General features: G+C 37.9%; 1 protein-coding gene across 2 annotated transcripts in view; it reads right to left on the reverse strand.

Annotated features, from left to right (window-relative positions):
- Positions 1 to 4,541, reverse strand: part of LOC106081726 (uncharacterized) — a 50,181-nt gene extending 45,640 nt beyond the window's left edge. Inside the window, exon 1 of one of the 2 annotated variants that reach the window (XM_013243897.2) lies at positions 4,524 to 4,541. The gene's annotated coding sequence lies outside the window, so the exon portion shown is untranslated. The other variant, XM_059364941.1, reaches the window with a different exon arrangement.
- Positions 4,542 to 6,998: the final 2,457 nt, after the last annotated feature.

Here is a 6,998-nt window from a genome sequence, read left to right on the forward strand (position 1 = left end):
TTAAAGTTCAACTTCATATTCAGCAAAACACTTAGGTATGATACACTTTACGTAAATGGAACATTCCTTTCTGTCAAAGAGACTGGTGATATTGTGGGTGGAAAACTTTTGTACTAGTGTGATTGAGTTTTCTTACAAATATCTCCCTGAGCCAGGGTGTCAGTCTACCACAGTGGCCCGTTATCTGGATCTGGCAATTTAAATGAGTCAAAACTTTAGATCGTCCCAAGGATTCTTGATTCAGTCACAATTCTCTAGACATTATTCGATGAAGGCATATCAGGAATAAAGAGAGGAATAAAGCTGGCGCTTCTAATTTTGCACAAAAACGCTTCTTTTTAGTGTAGGTCAGTTGGGATTGTAAATATGCTATATCGGTCCATATTTTGATTAAGATGTCATATAAACCTATCTTGGATCTTGACTTCTGGAGGCTCTAAAGGGCTCAATCCAATTCTTATTGGCTGAAATTTTGTAGGAAGTGTTTTGTTATGATTTGCAACAATTATGCTAAGTATGGTCTAAATCGGATTATAACCTGATGTAGCTGCCATATAAACCGATCTCAGATCTTGACTTATTGAGCCCCTAAGGACGCATTTAATACCCGATTGGGCTGAAATTTTGAAAAAGGTGTTTTGTTATGATATTCAGAAACTAGTAAGGTCTTAATTGGTTTATAACCTGATATAGCTGCGATGTTAAAGGATCTCCCGATTAGACTTCTTGAACCTCTGGACGGGGGCAATTCTTATCCGATTTGGCTGAAATAGCACAACGACTTCTCCCACAACCTATAACCTACGTGCTTGTGATAGCTCCCATATAAATCGATCTTCTGATTTTACTTTTTGAGCTTTTGCGCAGAGCAATTCCTTTCCGATTTGGTTGAAATTTTACATAATAACCTGAAATAGCTCCAATAGCTTATCAATTATCTTTTGTTTGCCTAAAAAGAGATACCAGGATAAGAATTTGACAAGTGCAACCCATGGTGGAGGGTATATAAAAAAAGCAGGCTTTTACTTGCTTTCAATGTTACCGTGATTTCATTTACTCATTCTACTACACAGAAAAAAATAACTCGTAGAAAAAATCAACTATCAATTTGTATGTTAAACTTTAAATTCTCAACGAATTTTAGCATTAAATTGAAGACGTTCTTTCTTGAAGTACGTAAGTAAGTCTCTACAAGAGACTTGACAGACAAAATTATTGAAATTTTGTTGACTGCTAACAAATTCTTTAGTTGAGGCAGTTTTAAAAAAAGGCGTACTACCATGTAGAGCACAAACTTCTTTTTTTGCCTTGCTTAAGGATATATTGTTGTTGTTGTTATATGTTGGCTTGCAAAGAGTGCCTTTCAACAACAAATTTGTACTTTGGGTCGTTGAGATTCAAAATAAATTGTTACAGGAAAATTAACAACTTTCATAGTTGTTCTTTTCGACCAAAGTTGTTGTTTTTCAAAGTTATTTTTATCTATGTAAAGTGGGATTTTTTATGAGTTAAGTTATCCGAGGCTGCAGCACTGTTTTTTTTTTGTGCCCACGTTTGCGTATGGGGGTAGCGATCCTCGTTAAGCTCCTATAGGTGAACAAGCACGTTACGGACAAACGGACTAATCACCGTGGTGGCCATTGGTTATTTAAATGCATTGTCATATCGATCATAAAAGGCACTCAGTAACGTTGATTGTTCGAGAATGCCGTTGCAGCTACTTTGTACGAAGCATTCCGTTAAGCGCAACCTGTGGACGCGCCCGGTAGCTCACAGTTAAGCTTTTCGTGCAGTTATGCAACTATGAGCACCACACAGATCAGACCTCAAAATTCCAGCCTGTGTGGTGCTTACAGATATCCAGTGCCGGGGATGGCAGCCCCGGTTGATAAATGTCTGCAAATACTTTCCGTGAAAGCGAAAAGTGTTCAGTATACTCTGCCATTTCGTCATGTAGAGACATGCACAAATGAGCAACGACTGCAAATCGTAGCAAATTATTAAAAATCATGCTCGATTGAAATCTACAGTTTAAGTGAAGAATTGTGTTCAGTGATGAGTATTATTTTGGATAAATTGATACATAAACAAGCAAACCGTACAAGAGTTATCGATACTTTTCAAAAAAACCACAGTTTGGTGTGGTTAATGGGCTGATGACATCATCGAACCATTTCTCTTCAAAGTCGACCGTAGAAGAAACATTAACATCAACGGCAGTGGTGAAAAATTTTACCTATTATTTTTATATTTATTATGTAAAGTCATGTCCTAATAACGTAACTTTAAGTTGTCATGCCTACTATTTGCCAAAAGGTATAAAGACTTATCTGAGCCACTGTATATGCCAGTTCTATGGTATTCTGGTGGCTCCTGCCACATTGAAGAGTTTTTTGCATCCTTTTTTTTGGACACCAAGTTTTGTAGACCACCATGACGGTTGCTCTTTATCCGCTATTGCGGTTCTTGATCATGCAGACAATACACTGAGAAAAATTTTATACTAATTTCAAATATTCGAGTCAAACTAAAGTCAAGCAAACTTAAAGATGGTAAATTTTCTAACATTTTGAGGAAACATTTCCATTGGTGAAAAATAATTTCCTTCATATTAAGGATTTTTTATTTTTAATAGTAGGTTTATGAATTCTTAACTTTGCGTCTTGTTATTAAACACCAAATCTATAATGAAGATCAAAAGTTGGGAAATTGGAATAGATGAATGATAGGAAATTTATCTTGGGACAAGTCAATAGTGAACCGTAGTTAAATGCGCAAAATAGCCTTACAAATAGGAGCGTCTTTAAATGTTTATTTTTTTAGATTAAGATGCTCAGTTAAAAAAAAAAATTTCAAAAAACTATATTTGAACAGTCATCTATGAAGTAAAATAAGAATCAATAAGTGATCAAAATTTTAAACAAATAGTCATGTCAGTTAGTAAATAAGAACTTTAATTTAAAGATAGCATCTTGGAGCCACCATAGCGCAGAGGTTAGCATGTCCGCCTATGACGCTGAACGCCTGTGTTCGAATCCTGGCGAGACCACCAGAAAAAGTTTTCAGCGGTGGCTTTCCCCTCCTAATGCTGGCAACATTTGTGAGGTACTATGCCATGTAAAACTTCTCTCCAAAGAGGTGTCGCACTGCGGCATGCCGTTCGGACTCGGCTATAAAAAGGAGGCTCCTTATCATTGAGCTCAAACTTGAATTGGAATGCACTCATTGATAGGTGAGAAGTTTGCCCCTGTTCCTTAGTGGAATGTTCATGGGCAAAATTGCAAAAAATGCAATTTGCATCTTTATTTTAAAGTGTTGGTTCTTTGGCTCGTTTCCTAGGAATGGGGAAAAATCTTAGACTTTGGGCAAACTTTTTTTTGGTGTAGCTAGCCATTCAGGGCATGCTTGAAAACCATATCAATTTGCTCCATATTTTCCACTTCCGTTTCAGCTCCTCAGAAATAGAGCTCTAGAATGAATGTGTGCCAAATCACAATACGCTTTTCTTCTTTTAAAAGAGTGACCAGGTTGCTGTAGTTGCTGTATTTACAACAAGTCAAAAGCTCCAACAATTCCCAATCACTATCATTCCTTTTATACGTGCAGGTATCGCTAAGCGGTGATACTTGCATTGGACAGCACTTCGGATATGAGGGAAGTCTCCCCACTGTATAAATGGTAGCACTCCTTTATAATGTTTGAAATACATTTTTTCTTATTTCTTGATACAATTTGATCGTTAAACTAAAGATTTCATTTAAATGAGGGTCACTTTGTATTTGCTATCACCATTGAAAATCCTCGACTTTTACTAATTACTATAAGTAAGGAACGATGAAATAATTATTTATCGATTTTTTTAACTTTTCAACTGTTTCATCCTTCACAATAAAATTTCATTTGTTTTCGCATTTCAGTTAAATTTTACCACTATGCATTAACTGCATCTAAATTCCAATCAAATTTTAATCACAAAGTTTTATATTATGCTCTGCATGTTTCGTTTTTTTTTGTTTTCATTAAAAAAAATTCCAAATTTTAAATTAAACATCTGCATTCTGGAAGCAAAAACGTGAGTACCTAAAAACGTGAAAACTTTCAAAACGATACTACAAACGAACACTTGGTTGCTAGTCTAGAAGATTCACAAAAAACACCAACAATTCACAATTATGAAACAAACAATTCCTTTTGCGAAGTGCTGCTGCAATAGTTACAGAGGAAGTCACTTTTGGCAAAAACTCCTTGATTTTCACACAACTCAGTTGATGATCGATCGCTTGTTCGGGCAAGGGGAGGGCAAATAGTCATTTGGGACTTCATAACTCTAATGAATTCAAGTCTTAAGCACTTACACTGGCGAATTTAAAATTGTTAATTTTAAATCACTGAAATACGTTATTTTTTTGTTTGTTTTACGTTTTTAATTGCGCTAGGCAAAGTGCACCAACAATTATGGCTCAACTAAAACTATCCGTACGCAACGATATACTTTTACCAACTGATCACAGAGACGATCTTACCACGGTTTATAATAGCTTGTCCCCAAAAACAGAAACTGTGAAAAAAAAACTACAACGACTCAACGACAACAACAACGGCTGACTGAAAAATTGTAATCACAATTTTTGCCACCAGTCAGTTAGCAGAAGAAACAACAACAGCAGCAGCACCAGCACCAGTCGCACTTGCAGTCGTTGTTGGTGGCAGAGTTTGTATCTTCCATGCTAGCAATGCCCACCATACCTACAATGGATGTGACCGAACGACCGACCGATTGTACTTGTTGGAAATATCCATACATCAGGCATGGAGGCATACTCAATCCACCATCCACAATTCTTCCATGTCGCTGCAAAAGCTAGCAAAGTTGATGTGCTGTGTGATGTACCTCCCTCCTCCTCGGTCTCTTTATTAACTCCTCATTCATGGCATTCCAAAAAGTAAGTAACTTGGTTAGTTGGTTGTTATTATTTGGCTTGTTCGCCACTTTGCTGCTTTGTCGGAATCTTCTTCACCCAGTAACAACATGCAGAATTAAAAACTGGCATACTTACACCAAAGCCATAGCTAGAAGGGCCTTAAAAAATTTGCTTTAATTATTTTTGTTCGGATGAACGATACAGAATCTATGGTTTCAAACCCATAGATTGTGTTTCTGAAAAGCTTTCTTTTGCGCTATGAGACAATCGTCCCCATAGCCTGGGCTCGAACCCAGATGAGAAAATAAAAAAATTTTGTTTGGTTAATCTCATGAGGTCTTCATTCAATAACATTTCGTTTTAAAGAGCTGCCACTAAGTTTGGTATCCAAATTTCGGATGGGGTACCTAGGGGGGACGCCCCACCCCAAAACCTACCAAATATGTATATAGACCAATCACGACAATATGGGACTCAAATGAAAGTTATTTAAGAGTAGAATACGAATATGATGCCCAAATTTGGGACCGAGTGTTTGGGGACCTCCCCAACCCCCAAACACCCTTAAAACGGACATATTTACCGACAATGGCAATATGGGACTCAACTGAAAGGTATTTACGAGTAAAATACGAATATGATATCAAAATATGCGATCAAGTGTTGGGGGGGCCGCCCCTCCCTAAAAACACCCCCAAACAGTACTTATTTACTGACCATGGCAATATAGAGCCCCCAAAGAGCTCAAATTTACGAGCTTAACAATATGGGACTCAAACGAAAGGTCTTTGGAAGTATCCCACGAATCTGATATCAACATTCGGGAAAAAGTTTCTATGGGGCCAACCCACCCCATAACACAATGAAAGTATTTGCTGACCATTGCAATATGGGCCTCAAGTAAGAGGTACTATACAGTAGAATACGAAGCTGATATATATTTTCAGAAAAGTCACTGAATGGCCGCCCCATCCCCCAAAAACACACCCCAAACCGGACATTTTTGCCGACTATGAAAATATGGGGCGCAAATGAAAGATATTTTGGAGTAGACCACGAAACTCATATCAACATTTAGGACCAACTGTCTAGGACACGTCCCAACCCCCAAATAGGACGTATTTGCTCACCATGCCAGTTTGGGTCTTAAAGAGAATGGAGCTCTTCACAAAGCGGATTTATTTAATAACTTTTGCAATAAGGGGTTTATATGAAACGAATTTGATATCCCATTTTGAGTCCAATGGTAATATGGGGTTCAAATAAATGATATTAAGAGTAGAAAACGATACTGATTTATTTTCTGGGCTAAGTGTTTGGGGGACAACCCCACTTCCCAAAACACACCTAAATCCGACATATTTAAAAGTATTGGGGAGTAGAGCACGAAATTGATACCCATTTTCGGGACAAAAATTCTGGGGGTCTACCCCTCCCCAAAAACACCCTACAAACAGCAATTATTTATTGATCATTTTAAAATGGGGCTCAAGTAAAGGTATTTGAGAATAGAGTTCGAATCTGATGGAGGCCACCGTAGGGCAGAGGTTTGCATGTCCGCCTATGACGCTGAATTCGAATCTTGGCGAGACCATCAGAAAAAAAAAATGTCGGCGTTGGTTTTCCCTTCCTTATGCTGGCAACATTTGTGAGGTACTATGCCATGTAAAGCTTCTCTCCAAAAAGGTGTTGCACTGCGGCACGCCGTTCGGACTCGGCTATAAAAAGTAGGCTCCTTATCATTGAGCTTAAACTTGAATCGGACTGCACTCATTAATATGCGAGTGCTCATACGAATCTGATATCGAAATGTGGGACCATGTATTTGGGGCACCGGCACTTGCCCAAAACACCCCCCAAAGGGTTAAAAATTTTCGACCATGCTACTATGTGGCTCAAATGAAAGGTATTTGAGATTAGAAAACAAATTTGATAACCAATTTTGGGGCCATGTGTTTGGGGGACGCCTCATCCTGTAAACTCCCCTTAAACCAATGGCAATATAGGGTTTAAATAAATGTTTAGAAAAGAGCACGATGCTGATATTTTTTCAGGGCCAAGTATCTGGGGTTCCAC

This window comes from Stomoxys calcitrans, chromosome 3 (genome assembly GCF_963082655.1).
Source record: "Stomoxys calcitrans chromosome 3, idStoCalc2.1, whole genome shotgun sequence".
Lineage (NCBI taxonomy): Eukaryota > Metazoa > Arthropoda > Insecta > Diptera > Muscidae > Stomoxys > Stomoxys calcitrans.